Here is a 19,853-nt window from a genome sequence, read left to right on the forward strand (position 1 = left end):
ACAACCCTTATATCTTTTTTCAGAGTCACTGCTTCCCAGGACAGCAGGGCCGGCTCCAGGCACCAGCCGACCAAGCACGTGCTTGGGGCGGCACCTTGGGCGGGGCGGCGCTCAGGTTTTTATTAATTTATTTATTGGGCGGGGGCTGGCGCGGTGCGGCGCTGGGGGGGCCGGGGGCTGGCACTCGGAGGAGGGGCGGGGTTGGCGCGGCGCGGCGTTGGGGCTCTTGAAGCAATTAACAGTCTTTGCTATATTTCGTGAATGGATTTAGTTGCATTCTTAAAAAAAAAGTCTATGTGCTGTGATGTATTGTATAAGTGAGGTGAAAGTGTGGCCATCCCTGTCTTTTGCTTTAGCAATTAAAAACACCTGCATTTTGCAGTGGAAGAAAGTTCCTTTGTTTAGAAACTACCAATATCCCCGCACCTCACTTTTTGGCCATATTGGGGTAGGGGAATGGGTTACCTGGGCAATTGCAAAGTGTTTAAAATAGAATTTGGTGGGCCTTGGGCCTCTTGCGACTCAAATCAAGGAGTTGGCAGGTGGTTTGGGAGCGGTGGAGAATGGGAAAGCCCTTATTGGGGCTGGAAGGTGAAATGGTGGATGGAGTTAGTACCAGTGTGAGGGGAATGGAATGAAGAGAGAGACCACTTCTGCCCACATCCATGGGAGGCATATTCCTGCCCAGTTCAAACATGTGTGGTGGCAGCTGGAGAGACGGTGCAGAGTTTTCTGGCTCATGCTGAAGCCTCAGTCTGATCAGAAACCCAAGGCATGATCTTGCTGTTGGTAAGAAGTGCTGATCTCTTGGGGGCTGGCTTGCTCGTAATGCTGCACCTGCAGCAGTGGTTGTAAAGCCAGCACCAGCCCTTTAAAAGTTATGGCGACTCTGATCCCTGGGCGGTGGAGATAAAATAGTTTACCAGATGGGTCGCTGCCAAAGACAGTGGTGCAATGGGATTGTAGTGGGAGGACTAAAGGTATACCAGTGTCAATGTCTACCTCTTCACTGATATAACACCATCAGCCGGGACTTGCACTATTTTGAACGAGGAACGACAATCCTGAATAACCTGAGGGATAGTTTGGTGGGACGCAGACATTGGTGTGGACCAAATTTGCGTCTATTACATTGTGTCTCTGCTGTGCATAGAGCAGACCTATGCTCTTGTTAGTTTCCACTGTCTCAAACTGCTGCTGTCAATCCTACTGACCCTTTCCACCTCTTCTCCTCCTACCACTGTTCTAGGCCTTACCCCAGTCCTGACTCTTCCCCTCATCGTCCTTTGGAATACTCTTTCCTTAAGGACATCTTGTCTGGCTCTCTTTCGCCAAGTGTATATGTGGGAGAGGTGCTTGCCGTGTGATGTCTGTTTTCAGGGTGAGCCAACTGGAGGGCAGCCAGTTTCTTGAGCGCTTTAACTTCTGACTCCTGGTTGATTTGGGTTCATGAGATGACTAATTATGAAGCGTGAGGAGCTTCAACACCCAGAGCACCTCTGAAACATGGAGTTGTGATGTCAGGCCCTAGGGTGTCTCAAGCTGGCCACCTGACCGCAAACAACACTCCGAATTAACAGCTTCTTTTGAAAAGGTTGGCCTTTCCCCCTCTGTGCCGGGTCAGTAAAAATTAAAAAGGCGCTAAGATGCTCAGTGGGGGAGCGGCCGCTGCCCCGCTTCCCCGCAGCTATGCTACTGCCTCAGTTTCTTTATTTTTTTCTAAAAAAAAAAATAAGGATAATGATTTCCTCTTCTGTAAAACAGTTTGAATTATACAGCTGAAAAGCATTACGTTAGTGGTAAGTCTTTACTGCCCTGTAAGGTATATGACCCCCTCAGGGCATGCTTTCCTAGTTGTCTTGTTTTTCTGATTGTTGTCTTAAACATGCCCCCTTTCTTCTTCTCTGCTTATTTAACCATCGAGAAATAACAGCCAGAGTGGAAATCTACTATCCCTCTCTGCCTCAGGCTAAGAAAGGCAGCTGTCCTAATTTCAGAACATCAGTTGCCAGCTTCTCTCTTCCCTTTACTCTTCCAATTTTTATATGTTTCTACCTATATGATGGAGCCTTTTCCACTTCAGGTCAGAAGAGCAAGGGGCTAATGAAATTCACATTTTATTTTTAAAACAAGGGAAGAAAGGGAAAAAGCCTGTATTAAATAGAAATAGAAAAATTAGTCTGCAGTGTAAAGTCAACACATTGAGTTTGTATTTTATGAAAATCTCTCGGTAACTTCTGAAGTCTCCTCATTTTTAGCGTCTGGCTGAGAGACAGAATTAGTCCAAGGTTAGAGAGCATATAAAAATATTTCTTGTGGTCATTATCCTTCCCATAGGTGGGGTCAGATTCATCTTGCAAGAGCCCTCCCTAACCTGCTGTTAGACGTGAACCTACCCTAGCTAAAGCAAAGTAATTCTGCAGGACAGGCCATGCAGACTCCTGAAAAATCTGTCTCTATTCTGACGAAAGGTTGGGGTTGACTCTGAGATTTCATGACTTTCCATTTCTTTCACAGATACTTAATTTACAAATGTTCTTTAGTGGTTTCTGAGGGCCAGATCCTCGCTGCTGTAAATAGTCATTGCTCCATTAGTTTACACAAGCAGAGGGTCAAACCCTGAATTTTAAAGCTCTATACAGTTTTGTCAACCAGTGGAGGGAGAAAACATCAGTGAAACAGAATAGCAAGAGATGTTTCTATTAATAATAATAACGACAATAAAAAGCCTTTTACTATTTAGGATGTTTTCCTGCCAATAGGGTAAGCATTACTTGCTTCTAATCCTTAAACTTTAAAAGCATTCTTAATTTTTGTGGCACAGACAATGCACAGGATTATTATTATGGTCTCTGATTTACACAGGAGGGACTTTATCATTCCCTGCATGTGATTTTTTGTTGTTGTTCTATCTAGTTCTATCTGCTCCTACAAATCTTTGAGTCACACTCCTCCTCATTCATTCATAAGTACCCTAGCAGGATTATTTTTTTCTCTAAAGATGTCATAGCAAGCTGATTGGGGAAGAACCAAGGGGGTTGGATGCTCTAGAAAATGATAGTTTCATGTGATAAGATCTATTTGCTACAGCAGCACCACATCAGAGAGAGAGAGAGAACAAATACTGCAACATGCAGAGCTATTAGCCTAAGAAGTCAGAAAGGGGAGGAGAGAGTGATCATTTTTATAAACAAACCCCCTCCCCCCGAATTCTAAAACTTGGAACACTTAAGCAACACAGAACATGCTGTGGATTTATGCTTGCTGAAAGATTGCTTTGATCCAGACATTGACATAAAGAGGAATATTGGATCTGTGGAGGGAATGCACTATACAGAGCTCAAGAACGAGGTATTGTCTTCTGTTATAACTCGTATTAAGAAGAAAATTGAATAATAAAAATGTGTGTGTGCATGCAATGTGTGTAATGTGTGCACATACACTGTCAGATATTTACTCTGCGGGTCTACTCTTCATCCACTTTTCATTTATGCATGTATATCCTTCTTTTAGGGCCAGATCTGGATGACCTTTGCTCATGTTGAGTAACTCTTTACTAGACAAGGAGTCCCATCAGTTTCCATGGGACGCCCCACAAAATAAGGTACTACCTAGCATGAGTGAGGGTGCCAGAATCTGGCCCTTAGAAAGGTATCTAATACATTCAAAGCTGTGGTTCTAAATGAAAGTTTTGATATATAGCAATGGTGTTGGTTTCTCTTTCCTCCTTTAGCTGGTATCATGTCTATTATGTCTGTGTGAGATGAGTGAGCAATCCCTTCACTAGGCAACATTAGAAATGTGAAATATTGATTGACGGTTTTCAAAGTAAGAAATAGTGAATGTGTCACAACAACAGCAAAGCTGGAGATCACTGGAGTTCACTTCACGGGCTTGCTGAAGGATTTTGTTCTGAGGATCTAGAAGCTATAAAAATCCCTTCCTCTAGGCTCTCTATTAGGTTTGACATAGGGTGTCTTATATGTAGATTGATACACCTCGGGGCAGATCCTCAGCTGGCGTAAAATGTCATTGCTCCATTGACTTCGGTGGAGTGATAGTTTACACCAGCTGAGAATCTGGTCCTTTGTCTATAGGAATTATAAAAAACGTGACTCTTTAATCTTTATTGTAATTTTTAAAACCCCATTTTTAATCAAGAATTAACACCAAAGTGCTTGTTAGGAGCAGTATATCAGGACAATAATACTAATATTTATGGACAGCTTGAATGTAATGAGCCTGTGTTTTTGTTTTTCTGGAGTACACATTTGCATGTCCACATATTATGCACGTTTGGAGGGTTGAAACGGTTGCTGTTTCAGTGGCCGGCAGGTAGCAGACAGACAATTTTAATGTACACTATATCCTGTGATTGGGGGCGAGAGTTCTCTAGTTGGGAGAGCAGAGGAATGGGCATCAGTATTCTTGGGTTACAGTCCCAGCCATTGACTTGCTGTAGTGCAAGTCACTAAACTGCTCAGTAATTAAATTTACACATCAGAAAATAGTTATGTGAATACTTAACTCCTAGGGCTTTTGAAAGACTTCATTGTTCTATGTGAGAAGTGAATACATGTGACCTTATAGGCTGGTCAACACTTCCCTCACTTTGTCAACTGTAACTCTCTATTGATAATTCTATACAGTACAACTATGTAGATGAAGCACTCTGCATATTGTTCCATTCGCCCATCGAAGGTGGACTACACCCATTAATAGGGTGCATCTGAAGAAGTGAGGTTTTTACCCACGAAAGCTTATGCCCAAATCAGGGCCGGCTCTAACTTTTTTGCCGCCCCAAGCAAAAAAAAAGAGTGCCGCCCGCTATAGCGCCGCCATAACACACACCCTCAGCACCGCCACCCCCCCCATGGAGCGCTGTGCCGCCGAACACCCCCAGCCCCCCGCGGAGCACTGCGCCGCCGAACCCCCCAACCCCCGCGGAGCGCCGAACACCCCCCCCGGAGCGCCCCCGCGCGCCGCCACCCCCCCCCCGCAGAGCGCCGCTGCCGAATTCCCCCCCAGTGCCTCCCGCGCGCCCAGCTCCTGAAACAAAAACAACCCACCCCAGCGCCGCCCGACCGAACCAAAAAACCCTCCAAAAAAACCCTGAGCGCCCCCCCCCCCGCCGCCACCCTAAGATTGGCCACCCCTTACCAGGTGCCGCCCCAAGCACGTGCTTGGTCGGCTGGTGCCTGGAGCCGGCCCTGGTCCAAATAAATCTGTTAGTCTTTAAGGTGCCACCAGACTCCTCGTTGTTTCCATTAATAGGAGACCTCTACCTGAAAGAGTGATAGGCTGTTTGCATAACAATCCTAAATAATAAAAGACCTGTTAAGTTAAATAATTACAGACAATATTTTTTTGTGTTGACTTGAATTTCTTTTCAGTTTTATTGATTTTTGTTTTGGTTTGGTTTTGCGCACAGAGATTTTCGTATTTGTATTTTTCTCCTGCATTCTCCTATAGGAAAGTACAACACAGAATATCATTGCAATAACTCGGTGCTATCCCGTGAAAATTGTGCACATTGTTACTTTGATGTTACTCTGTCTTTGGTCTGATTTCTGGGGTTTCTGAAATCAGAGCTATAATGTTGTGGGCATTTCCGTTCCCAAATACTCGCCTTGCTGTCTGGACAGCCTTCACTGTTTGTTGATTAGTACTACTGCTATTGAGACACCAATCAGCACTTGATTGCTATTGCTTTGACTTTTCCTAATTTTTTGATCACTGTAATTGATTTAAAGCTCGGTTTTGCAAACACTCAGTGTAGGGGTTACTACAATGAATAGCCCTATTGAAGTACTGGGAACTATAGCAAACCAATGGTAAATATTTGCAGATTTTATTACTTTGCAAAGCAGACTCTGTTGTGAAGGGTTAAAATCATATCGCTGTTATTGACGCACTAGTATTTCCAGAACAGAGGCATCCACTGTTGAGATATTATTGCACGTTATTCAGAGTCTGACCTGTGGGGGACAAACATTCTTGCCACATCTTTTATGTTCATTTATATTTTTTATTAATTTTTTTCAAATATAACAAATACACCAAAACACCTGATTCATGCCACATCTCAGTCTGGTGTCACACTACAAAGTATATTTTTTGATGTTCTTTGCTGAGCCATAAGGATGCATCCCAAAGATGTTATAAGTTCAGACGGTTCTGAACATTATCATGCCTCCCTCACTGGGAGATTATGAAGATTAACTAATTAATATATTTTCTGGATTAGCTTCCCAAATGTGGTTATTACTTGGACCATCAGAGAAATGTGTGATTAAGGATGTACATCTCTAGTAGAAACCAGCTTAGAGAAAGTGGTGCTAATTGGAGAAAATGATTGAATGAAGAAAAGCAGACCGTTAAGGGATACGGCACTGATTTTCATGATACGTGTTGGACTCCTTTACAATTCCATTGTGGATTTAACAGTCAGGACAGGGAGGCGTAGAAGGACGCAGACGATGCTGGTGTACCATCACAGGCACATTGTCTTGTGAACTACTAGAGACTTACAGCTCTTGACCAAAGCAAAGGTTGCTTCATCATTATTTTTTGTTCATTTCCAATCGTTATTATCATTATTTCCAAATGAACAGGGAAAGAAATCACAGGAGCGCAGGAATCACAAACCGAAGTCCCATGAGGCTGTAGGGGCTTGAACTTGCAAGGGCTGAACATTCCGTAAAGTGTGGACTGCCCATAACTCCCGTTGAAGCCAGCTGGGAGCCATTTTCACTACGTTAATTCTTCCAAGCCAGATAATGAAGGAGGGAATATAGTACAAAGGGTCAACACAGGGTTATCCACCACTTTATTTTGTGAGCTTATCTGGAATTTATGAGCTGATGTAGTGGGGCCTAAACTTTGTGCTGCCTTTTGTACTGGAGTGAATTTTACCCTAATGGATTGGACCATTTAAAAAATCCTCCATAACTTGCTCCAGTAAGATGTTTGTGGTATATATGTCCTTGACCTCAAGCCTTACACTGGTATCTAGGTACTTAGGGCCTAAACCAAAGTCTGTTGAAGTCAATCGAAAGACTTAAATCAGTGGGCTTCAGATAAGGCCCGTAAAGCCTTTTTTGGGACACTTAGGATGTATCTACACAGCCGCTGGGAAGATGATTCCCAGCTTGGGTAGACATTCACATGGAAGCTCTGCTCAAGCTAGTGCTTAAAAAGAGCAATGTGGCCGCAGCAGCACAGGTGGTGGATGATGGATCAGGTTAGCTGCCCAAATTCAATCCCACCCAACCCCTGCGTATGGACTTGGGCAACTAACCCAGATCGCTGCCCATGCTGCTATTTTTAGGCGTGAGTTCGAGCAGATCTACTGCATTTATTTCTACCCAAGCTGGGACTCTCTCTCCCACCTGCTGTGTAGATGTACCCAAAGGGTAGTGCTTTCTATACCTTTTCTCAGTTCTTACCGAGGATTTGTTTGTCTTTACTTTAAATCCAGAGACGTTTTGCTCCAATTCCTCAGAAAAAAAAATGGAATTAAGCCTGCTTGTTACAGGAGGGCGTAGCATCTCTATGGAGAACAAAAACAAAAAAGGAACTTTGGCAAATTGGTTACCCTTGATGCCTTCATTAAAATCCCAGTTCAGGAAAGTAATTAAGTATGTGCTTAACTTTCAGAATGTGAGCAGTCTTACTGATTTCAACAGGACTATGTATGTGCCTAAGTACCTTCCTGAATCCGGGTCTTAGGCCATGTCTACACTATCACTTATGTCATCAAAATGGATGTCGCTCAGGGTTGTGAAAAAAACACCCTCTGAATGACATGAGCACTTATGCCGGCAAAACTTATGTGCACAGCACTGTCGGTGAGAGAGCTTCTCATGCTGACATAGCTACCTCCTCTCATTGAGGTGGTTTTATTATGTCGATGGGAGAGCTCTCTTCCGTCAGCATAGAGCGTCTACACAAGCCATCCTATGGGGTGCAGCTGCGTTGGTACAGCTGTGTCGCTGTAAGTTCATTAGTGTAGACATGGCCATTGTCTTGGTGTTTGGATCTGGGGTTCAAGGATAGTATATTATAAAATTGGTGAAAGTGGCCCTCCTTGCCTTCATCTCCTTTCCATCTTAAAATGTGCAGATTTATCCCCCATTCACAATTATAACAGCCATAGGACCAGAATATATCCCCTCTATCCAATATCAGAAGTGTGATGGGGGCCCTGTTTGTCAGCAGGGGGAGTCCCTGTTGGCCCAGTGCAGGGTTGGCACACCCCATCACACAATCATCTGTATTCCCTAGTGGATCAAATAATTGGAACGATGTGGTCTCGGGACCCCTGGTGGGGTCGAACAAATATCTAACCGTGGCCCACGGGCGGAGTAGAACGAGCAGTCTGTAGCCTCTGTGCTTCCTGGCCGGGGTTGACAGTAACAGTTAGGGTTCCTGCCCTTCCAGAACAAACCTTCAGTCTATAGCCCCTAGGCAGGGCTGAACAAACAAGGAGTCTAGGGCCCCTAAGCCTCCTGGCTGGAGGAAGCAAACAGCAGCTGGAGTTCTGACCCTTGGGGCAGGGCAGAACAAACAGTCAGTTTGTAGCCCCCAGCTGGGGCAGAGGAACCAGCAGTAGCCACGCCTAGTGGCATTTCGGGTGGGGGGCGGGGGGAGGGTTGAAGAATCTGGTGGAGCTGGGTGGGCCCTATGAAGCCGGACGGTTCCCCGTTAAGCATCAGCTTCTAACAACTCCCTGGTTCACTTCCTACCACAAGGTGCTTCTCATGCATCTCTCCGGCTGGCAGTGACTCAGCGTCCCTATAAATCTGTATGGTCGTCTGGTCACTCGCAGCATAGCCCTGGTCTACGGTTTCCACCCCCTGAGGAGTCTCTGGCATCTCCACAGGAGCTTGCAACACATGTCGTTCCTTCTCCTCAGCCAGACCAGACTGAGCCGGGCTGCCTCCTTTTATCCATCCCTTCCACCTGGAGCATGCACAGCAGGTTTGAGGGGCATGGCCTCCTGGGCCCACAGTGATTGGTCCATCCCTGTTGGCTCAGAGCAGGGTTGGTACACCCCGTCACAAGAAGTTACCCTGAAATCCCATCATCACCACTGATTTGAACAAGTGACTACAGCCACTCTAAAGCTTATATCTGTATCAGCCGAGTCTTTTGATAGATCCCTTCTTCTCCTGTCCTATTTTGTGCCACAGCCTATCCTGCCATGTACTCACATGATGTTATTGTTATTAATATTACACTAGTGCAATACAAGATTGTGACCCCTTTCTGCTAAGCACTGCACAAACATAGAATAAGAGGTACTCTCTGACCTGAAGAGCTTGCAGTCTAAATAGAAAAGGCCCAGATTTGGGAGGAAAGGGTTATAACACACAAGCAGAGGGAGCAATGTGATGGTCAGCACATGGTTTGTTAGTGCAGTTTTTATTGTAGATTTTGCTTCTAGGTCTAGGGGTTCCGGGGAAGGGAGAAGGGGAACATTAGGTGTCTCAGCTCCCCACTCCCCCCTGCTATTCTGTGTTCTTCATAATGAAAGCTGCCTGGGTAGCTTTACTCACATGGGGTGAGAAGGCCTCATGCTGACTTTCTGCCGAGGGATGAATTTAATGCATGACTAGTCCCACTGACATCAATGGGGCAACTCACATGAATAAAGCGGCTCATATGGTTAAGTGATTGCATCACACGGTGGCTGGGACTCAACCATTTTTACAGAGTTTTCAACAACATTGTACAGAACTGGAACGAAGGGTGCATGAAATTCTGTGGGCATTATTTTAATTGTATTAATATCCACTGATAATATTACATTCAAATCTTGGCTTTGCACGTGCGTTATAGTAGTAAATTGTAACATAGTCAAAGTTTTTGGTTTTTTTTCAAGTTCACCATTTGTAGGGATTTGAGAACCGGACAGGGGTTGGCAGATGGAAATACACAATTTTATAATAGGATCATGGTTCTTTGATGAAATGGCAAAGACTCGTTGTACCAGGCTCTTCATGCATTTCCTACGCATTGCAATATTGTCCTTCGTTTCTTTAAAACAAAATTTGGAATATCAAAGTTTGAGGCACAGATATGAATAGAAATTGAAAAATTCTTACCTTGGCCTTGTATTAATACCATAAAACAATCTTCAGTCTTTGTTTTTTCCAGCATTGAATGGGAAATATTTGTTTATCAGGATTGCAACTCCTATTGATTTTGAATGACAAGAGGAACAGTAAGCTCACTAATTTGTTCTGCTTTCGGTTTCTAGTGTTCTTGAATCAATTCGATATTAGGCAGAGGTGAAAGTCCACAGCTGACTGTACCAGCAGGGGCAGCTTCCCCAGGCCCATGATTTAAAGGGCCCGGGCTCCTGGCAGCAGCTGGAGCCCAGGGCCCTTTAAATCGCTGCCAGAGCCCCGCTGCTGGAGCCCTGGGGTAGTGGTGGTGGTCGGGAGCCCTGGGGCTCCCAGCAGTGGGGCTCTGGTGCTGATTTAAAGGGCCCGGGGCTCCGACCGCCACTACCGCAGCAGCTGCTGGGAGCTCCAGGTCCTTTAAATCACTACAAGAGCCCCACTGCCGGAGCCCCGGGGTAGCGGCAGCGGCCAGGAGCCCCGGGGCTCTGGCAGCGATTTAAAGGGCCCGGGGCTCCAGCAGTGATTTAAAGGGCCCAGTGCTCCCAGCCCTGGCCCCTGCTCAGGATTCCAGCGTACCGGTAAGTCCTTCAAGTTACTTTCACCCCTGATATTAGGGTTCCTTTTTGGATGTAAGAAAAGGCACGTTTTCTTATTTTAGGATAATGTAGGCCTTTTGTAATAAGAGGCTGCATTCCCTTCTCCACCAGTCAACAAGATAAACTTTTTAAAAAAATAGCCCATTTTTAAAATGCTAAATTTTTTGTATAATGAGATGAGGTTGGTTTTTCTCTTTCCCGGTTTGTACCAACACCACGGTATTCCTGACATTTTCTTAAATCTCTGAGGGCTGAATTTCCACCTTGCTGTCCCGCCCAAGTAAGGTACAGCATGTAGCTCTGCAGTCCGAAGAGCAGGGCAGGAAGCTGCCAATGACTCCAAAGAGTCACAATCTATTCCATGCTTCCCCCTTGCTCAAGTGGGGAGTAGTAGCCTGGCAGTGACTGCGCCCCCCCAACCCTGGGCCAGTTTGGCTGGTATTGGAAGACGGAGCCACTTGCTCCCCTCCACATGTACATAGCCAGGCTCATGACTGAGTGCAAAGAGCATCCACCTGACTCACACTAATACCAGTGAAAGAATTGTAAGAACTGGTGCAGCCTGGGCCTTCCCCACTGTTCTGGTTTTGGGAAAATTCCATTTAATGAAAAATTTCATAAGAACATAACGACCATACTGGGAGCAATGATTCATCTAGCCCAGTATCCTGTCTTCCCACAGGGGCCGGTGCCAGATCTTCAGAGGGAATGAACAGAACATGGCAAGTATCAAATGTTCCATTCCCTGTTGTCCAGTCCCAGCTTCTAGCAGTCATAGGGTTGCATCCCTGACCATCTTGGCTAATAGCCATTGATTGACCTATCCTCCATGAACTTATCCAATTCCTTTTTGAACCCAGTTAATTTTGAGGTTTCAGCATTTGTTTACAGACTTCTTGAAAATTTTCATGAAAAAACAGAAAGTGAGCAAGGACCAGCCTATAGAGTCAGTCTCTCTCTCTCCCCAGTGAATATTTATTTACATAAGATGGAACAGTTTGAATACAAGTGAGTGAGAGCCCCAGCCCAGAATAGCAGTAGTCTGATGTTTAGGGAACTCACGTGGGATGTGGGAGACCCAGGTTCAAGTTTCTTCACTGAATCAGGCGGAGAAGAAACTTGAGCCTGGGTTTCTCACATCTCAGATGAGTATTGTAGCCATGAGGTGGGTCTTGCCTCTCTCTCTGGTTTTCATCAGAAACTCCATCCTGAATCTGAGAAATCTGCTTAACAAAACTTTTGTCAAAACAGATACATTTCTGTCAAAAGTTTACATTTTGACAATTGGTATCATCTGATGAATAAATATTTTGTAAAAAAAAATAATTATTGACCGGCTCCATCTGTGCAACACCTATATCTCACTGAACTCGGTAAAATCTGGCCTTTCAGTTTTTATAGTAATTTACATAGAATCCTGTTGGTGTAACCTCTTTTAAATGCTACGGGCATGTTCCATAAGGATTAAAAACACATTTTCAGAGTTGTAAAACTTTTATTTTCATAAATCTTACAAAAAAGTCACCCTGAAAAATGTATCATTAGAAAAATGGTGAATCTGCTATACTTATTTTATAAATTATTCACACCAGCATTCTGTATTGCTATTGTTGTTCTGTGTTTTGTGGTAGCACCTCTGAGTTCGAGTCATGGACCAAGATCCCCTTGTGCTATGCAGTGTACAAACACAGAACAAAAAGATGGCCCCTGTCCCAACTGGCTTAACATTCTAAGTATAAGACCAGAGACCAACAGATGTATAGAGCCAGATGGGAGAGCACAGAGAAACAATGAGACAATATTAGCATGACAGACAGTGATCTTGATACACCTGAAACCTAATCCTTGTCAAGTTTTTTGTAGGCATCATGGCAAAGGCGAGTTTTAGGAGGGATTTGAAGGAGGGCAATGATGTGGTTTTGTGGATGTTTATGGAGAGCTCCTCTCAAACGTGAGGGACAACATGGGAGAAAGCACAAAGGTGCTTTTTTGAAAATTTAACAAGGATCATTTATATAATGTGGATTTGCAACATTTACTTCCAATTCAAGGAAAGTAATAATAATGAATGACGAAATGTTGAAAGAATTGGGCATGCTTAGTCTAGAGACAAGAAGGCTCTGTGTGTGTGCGTGTGGGGGTATATAGCAGTCTTCAAAAATGGAAAAGGATGTTATGAAGAGGATGGTGATCCATGGTTCTCCATGTCCACTGAAGGTAGGACAAGAAGTAATTGCCTTAATTTGAAACAAGGAAGATTTAGATTAGATATTAGGAAACACTTTTGAACTATAAGAATGGGGACGTACTGGAATAAGTTACCAAGGGAGGTTGTGGAATTCTAGTCACTGGAGATTTTTATGAACAGGTTAGACGAACACCTGTCAGAGATGGTCTATGTATAGTTAATCCTGCCTCAGCATGGAAGGATGGATTTGTGAAGTCCTTTTGAGCCCTACTCCTCTGTGATTCATCCTGCAATAGCATTTGGGACCTATTGTGTTAAGCCCTGTACAAATTTATAATAAATGACAGTCGGTGCCCCAAAGAGCTTAGAATCTAAAAGGCAAGATGTAAGAGGTGGATGGGACAAACAAATGGGGTTGGAAGGGGTGGAAAGATAAAATAATAAATATAATTAGCTGAGCATAAGTCTTAGCTGGTTGATCACAGTTTTACACCTAGCTAGCCATTATCAGGTCGCATAAATTTAACTCCCCCCAAAATTAGAGCTCTTAATAGAAGTTCACATTTTAAAAACAGGATTCTACATGGAATGGTTAAGAAATAAAAATTAATAACTGTTTTAAAACCTGTTTTTCCAACAGCTGCAGAAATTGTTTATCAGTAGCAGCAATCCAAAATATACATGAAAACAATAGAAATTTTTTTCCTTCGTCCTGGCCAAAGAGTTCAAGCTGTTTAACAGGAGGACAGTTGTTAGTTTTCTGAAGATGATTTTGCCTTTTTCCAGAAGCTATCGACAGCTCAAAACCCTTCTCTCTTTGCGAAAGGGGACACAAAAAATGTTAATTAGTGATAGGTGCTAACTTGACAAGGCTCAGTTTTAACTGCATTAAGTTGCTGCAAGTTACATTTAATAGATATATATCTTTGCTCTCATCTGCTATTGCAGGAGTCTAAAAATTAATCCAGGTCTCACACACACAATAAAGTACAGGAAACCTGCACCTTTCCTACGGTGACGATTTAAGAACCAGATTTACTGACGGGGGCCTCTTGGTGGAGTGGAATGTGGGCTGCAGATTTGAAATATAGTCTCTAATTTTTATAGTACATTTTATCTGGAAAGAATAACAGTGTGCTTTACAAATCTAGACCATATTCTCCTGTGTGCCATACAGAGAACTGCTGTTGATGCCGATGGAGTTTTGCAAGCAGAACAAGAGGAGAATATGCCCCTATGTATGCTGATATTATGTATTTAGGTTGCAAGCAAAATGCGCTGGAAGATTCCAAACTCAGAGGAAATTATTTCCCCACTCACGTAAATGCAGCTACCTTCAAGGTTAAAATATGGCAGATGTTTAAAAGTGTAAGCAACAGTGCACAGCAGAGATAGGAGAGAAAGTAAAGAAGGGTTCAGTGACCTGTCGTCTTCATTATTTACCACTCCCTGAATTTTTGTGTTATCCCCTTCATTATGTTTTTGTTTTTAAAGAAAATAAATCAAATTATTTTTTAAGTGGCCTGTATATCTGCAACATATTTTCCTAAAATTAATCAACTCTGGCGTAGATATAGGGTGTAATGCTACCTGTTTGGGATCTCTGGCACACCATTCGACTTCTTGCCACGTGTTAGTCACTCCAAGGTTTCCTCTGTCGGCTTGTGTTGGGACTCTAAACTTTTCATTTCCGCATCATGGGGCAGGAGAGAAATAAACATCTACAGTCAGGATAACAATCTTACTGCCAGATGACTAATTCATAATGCAATGTTGCACTTCTTTCACTTTGGAAAATGCACAACACCACATCTCCCGTGGATAACTTATATGTAATTACTGTATTAATAGGGGGTTATCGGTATATAATGGAGCAGTGTGTGCTCCTGGTGTCTGATTTTCTTTGAATGGATCTGTCTTGTGTGTGTGTGGAGCAGCTAGAGAATGGGACACCAGTTGTCCAGACGTTAGAGAACTTCCACCGTTGTTTTATTTGTCTGGTACATTTTTCCCATCACATGTGGCTGTTGTAGAAGAGGCCGTAGAGAGAGTGACTAGGTGAGATAACAAAACATATTTCTGTGTGGGGGTTATGGATAGCGGAAAGCTGTTCATTCTCGCTGAACTGCAGGATCCTTAGCAGCACATTACTGAGCTGGTGGTTGTGCAGGGAGAGACTATAAATATAGAGCGATGTTGAAAGCCAGACAGGGAGAGTTATTTTTCCAGACAAATACCCTTATTTGTCTTCCCTGGAGAAAAACAAAATGTTAGCTGTTAAAGATCTGTAGAGAAAAGTTTATTTCTCGATCATCTTCTGAGCACATTGAGTAAAGTAAAAGAAGGTATTTCCCCCGCTCTTGATTTGATTAAGTGCACACACAGTAAGTACTTCCCAAGGAATTGACTGTGAATTTAAAAAAAAAGTTTAGGTCCCGTCTACATTAGGGAAACGTGCTACTCTGTAATGAACACCTAACCTGCTTCACTGGTATAAAACATGGACTGATTAGAGACGCTGATTGTAGGGGTTATTACAACAATCTATAACCCACTTAAACCACCACCCCCCAGCTTTTTTTTCCTTTCCCCCTATGACTGGAGAGATAATGGGCCACTTTACTTTGAATGGTCCATTGAACTATGTATTAACTGCTTATGTTAAAAATCTGTTCGATCTTGTATTTAGCTGTGACTGTCTATTTCCCAGAGCTGAAGACAAGCTCTGTGTAAGCTTGAAAACTTGTCTACCTCACCAACAAAAGGTCCAATAAAATATATTATCTCACCCATCTTGTCTCTCTAATATCCGGTAACTAACATGGCTACAACAGCACTGCATGGTACAATGAAAGATATCGAATTTTGCCTTCTGAAGGAGAAATTCCACAATATCAAGAAAAAGGAAGCAAAACTTAACAGCGACATCTATTTACTAAGCAAATGTAGGACCCCAAACATCATCCGCAGGGGTTTCACCATCTATAACCCTCCAATCACTACATACAACTCCAAATATGCTGAACAGCTCTGCAAAAGGACTTCCAAAAAACTGAGGAACTACTTACTGCATCTCAGATACTCCAGAAGGGACCACCTCAGACAAGAAATCATTACATGCTCCTACACACTGTAAGAAACCCAAAACAGCTATCAAAAAACCTGAGGAAAGCCAACTAATACAAAAACAAAAAGTGGAACCAATTACAACAACTTCACAGCCCACAGAACATCACCTCTGGGAGAAACCATGGCACCAGGACCCACCACATGGACACTACATGACACCCCAACATTATCAATTTATCAAGACTACCTGTAATGGGGTTGGCACCAACCTCACGAGAGTGCCCTCTCTAGTTGGGTGTGTCTGCATTCTTTCAGTTCTGGTGACCTCTTTAGGTGGTTCTCAGATGGTTTTTTCAGCGACTCAGCCCGCCGGCCAAATCACACATACTGTCTGTCTGAAATGGGCCACTCTCATTACCACTTCAAAAGTTATTTTTCCTCCCTTGGTATCCTGTTGTCAGCTGAATTGTCTCGTTAGACTGACCTCACACTTGGTAAGGCAACTCACATCTTTTCATGTATTTATACCTGCTCCTGTATTTTCCACTCCATGCATCTGAGGAAGTGGGTTCTAGCCCACGAAAGCTTATGCCCAAATACATTTGTTAGTCTCTAAGGTGCCACAAGGACTCCTCATTGTTTTTACTGTCTGTATGTGAACCAGAACAGACCCCTTCTGAGGTATACAGTCCACCCCTCTGGTGGTGTCTCTTTAACCCTCCCCGGGCTCAGTCTTTAAGTAGTCCCAGTCCTAGTATGGTGCCATATCCCCAGGGCTTCCTCCCTGGAGACACTATCTTCCTGTGGCCCTCCCCAGGCTCAGTCCTTACTCAGTCCCAGCAGCCAGCTCTCTAGCTTCCCTGGCCCCTGCCAGCAGACTGGTTTTGGTCCTGCTGCTCTTCCAGCCTGCCAAGCATGCAGTCCTTTCTTCTCAAGCTCCAAGCAGCAATTAACTGGTGCTGTGTTCTGCAGCTCCTTTTATAGGGCCCTCCTGGCTCCTGATTGGGAGTTCCAGCAGCCCCTCTGATTGGTTGCATCCTCACAACCACTCTAGGCTGCTTGGAGGACCTCTCCACTACTTCTTTGCTGGGATGGGTGTGGCAGAACCCTGAGACCTCTACACTACCCCAACCAGTGTTGTTATCTGTATCTCCAGGCACAGACACCAACTTTTCCTGGCACCAGTGGGTGCTCGAGCCTCCCTCCCCCGGCCCTGCCCCAACTCACTCCTGCCCTGCCCCCATTCCACCCCCTTCCCCCAAATCCCTGCCCAAACTCCGCCACCTCCCTGCCCCTATTGGACTCCTTCCCCAAATCCCGGCCCTGGCCCGGCCTCTTCCCTGCCTCCTCCCGTGAGTGTGCCGCATTCCCGCTTCTCCCCCTCCCTCCTAGCACTTGCCAGGCAAAACATGTGTTTCGCTGCGGCAAGCACTGGGAGGGAGAGGGAGAAATGGGATGCGGCACACTCAGGGGAAGAGGCGGAGTGGAGGTGAGCTGCGGTGGGGTAGGGAACTGCAGGTGGGTGCAGAGCACCCACCAATTTTTCCCCCTGGGTGCTCCAGCCCTGACGCACCCACGAAGTCGGTGCCTATCTCTCTAGGGGACAGATCTTCTGCCCCTTCACAGAACCTGATACCGTACTAACATGTGGAGAACTAGAAGAATTCTTTCACCAACTCTGCCTCAAACAATTCTTACACAACAATGACGACACCACCCACAACTATCACATCCTCACCAACAATCAGAAGAAAACAGAATCATCTGACTGGATGATGGAACCACAGTCTGGATCATTACATCGATCGCTTCAGGAAAAAAATTGACTGTGAAATCCTTAACAAACATCACATCCACCACAGTCGCTCCACTGCTGAGACGACAGCTAGACAGCCTCTGAAATCCAACTACCAAATAGCAATCAAACCAACAGACAAAGGGGGCTCCATCATAGTCCTCGACCGTGATGACTATGTCAAGGAGGCCAACCGACAACTCTCCAACACCAGTTACTATAAACTCAATGAACACCCCACACCACAATTTACCAAGGAATTTAAGGATCTCATCAAATTCTTCCCCAAACAACAAGAGAAATTTTATATTCTCATTCCCCATGAGCCCATCCCAGGGACTTTTCACATGCTTTCCAAGATACACAGACAAGGAACCCAGGCAAACCTATTATATCTGGCCTCATCACTCTTACTGAAGGAATACTGGGACTCATAAAAGCCATACTTAAGCAACTCATCACACAAAGGGCCAACTTTCTCCAGGACACAACCAACTTCCTCCAGAAACTCTACAATATGAACGGCCTCCCTCAGAACATCATCCTTGCAACCGTGGATGTAACCTCCCTAGATACCAACATTTCATTTCAATGATAGCATTGTTTCTGGCCTTATATATTTATAAGATAATGGACAAGCATCCAATAGCCACCCCAAACACATTACCAAACTCATCCATTTAATCCTCACACATAATTTTACGTTAAACTATAAATACTTTGTCCAAAACACTGGAACAGCTATGGGCACTAGGATGGCTCCCCAGTATGTCATTCTCTTCATGGGCCACCTTGGAGAAGAATTTCTGGACAAATGCATCATGAAACCAATGGCATATCTGAGATACATAAATGATATTTTCATCCTCTAGACAGGAAACTTAAACTCCCCCAGAGATTTCTACCAAAACTCCAACAACTGCCATTCATCCACTAAACCATCTCTGGAACACACCCACACCAGCATCAACATCCTGGACACCACGATCAGCTTCAACAATGGAATCCTACAGTCAAAATATTGAAAAGGTTTGTGAACAGGACATTCAGAAAAAAAATGTAGGTTTAGGTCAATGAAAATGTTTCATTTTGATCATTTTAAAAATGTTTCATTCAGATTTCAATCTTTTATTTATTTTGTATTTGTTTTTACTATAATTATATTAAATTTCAAAACAAAAAGTAATTTTGAACTGAAAAATGATATTTTTTGTTTTAAAAAGCCAAAATAATAGTTTTGATTATTTCAACACTTTTTTCAAAAAGTTTTTCAAGACAAGAAATTAATTGAAACCATCCCTTTCTCACAAAAAGTTTTGGTTTTGAATCAGGGTTTCTTGCAAAAAAGTTTTTGCAGAAAAATTCCCAATCAGCTCTACTTATTAGGTAGATTTACCATGTGCCTCTGGAACTATTGAATGATCCCAGTTTCCTGACTTTCTGTCCAGTTTTGCATAAGATGCTGTCCTGGCCTGTTTTTTTTTTTTTTAACTCACTGCAGACTCTGGCCACTGGTCAGCTGAGACAGTGAAAATAAAAATACGCTGACTGAGCCCATGATCAGCCAATCAGCCTCTGTCAGGCTTGTCACATGTTACCATCCTGCCATTCCCCCTGGTAAGACTTCCTAGTCAGCCCCGTTTCCTATGGGACCCTCAGCCAGTTTTCCTCCAGAAATGGTCTGATACACATAGTTTATAGAGCATGACATGAAGCAACCCCATGGATCCTCAGAACAAAAATGGCTTTTCCCTTGATTTCCTGGAATTTTCCATTTGCAGTTGATTTTTTTTCTTCCTTAGCTTGACCTTCTTTCTTCTCCTTCATTTCTGTTATTGAGTATTGGCTTCTGCGATAAGATAGGTTTGGATGGCACACTAAAGGTGGCCAGGCTCTCAAGCATATTTCTGATTTTCTCAGGTAGGGTGGGTGTTCCTAGCTCAAGACCTGTCACTAAAAAGGTGATGCTAACAGCTCGAACAGGCCCTGAAAATTACTGTGGCACTGAGAGTGCAGTGGTTTTGGAGGGTTGCAGTGCAGAGGCCAACTCTGAGGCTTGATCCCAGATTATTAAG

General features: G+C 43.9%; 1 protein-coding gene across 1 annotated transcript in view; it reads left to right on the forward strand.

The window, feature by feature from the left end:
• The first annotated feature begins 3,102 nt into the window (after window positions 1-3,102).
• OPN5 (opsin 5) overlaps window positions 3,103-19,853 on the forward strand; it is a 46,959-nt gene continuing 30,208 nt past the window's right edge. Inside the window, exon 1 of the mRNA XM_005297358.4 lies at window positions 3,103-3,351. The gene's annotated coding sequence lies outside the window, so the exon portion shown is untranslated. The remainder of the gene's footprint in view (window positions 3,352-19,853) is intronic.

The sequence above is a fragment of the Chrysemys picta genome, chromosome 3 (assembly GCF_011386835.1).
Source record: "Chrysemys picta bellii isolate R12L10 chromosome 3, ASM1138683v2, whole genome shotgun sequence".
Lineage (NCBI taxonomy): Eukaryota > Metazoa > Chordata > Testudines > Emydidae > Chrysemys > Chrysemys picta.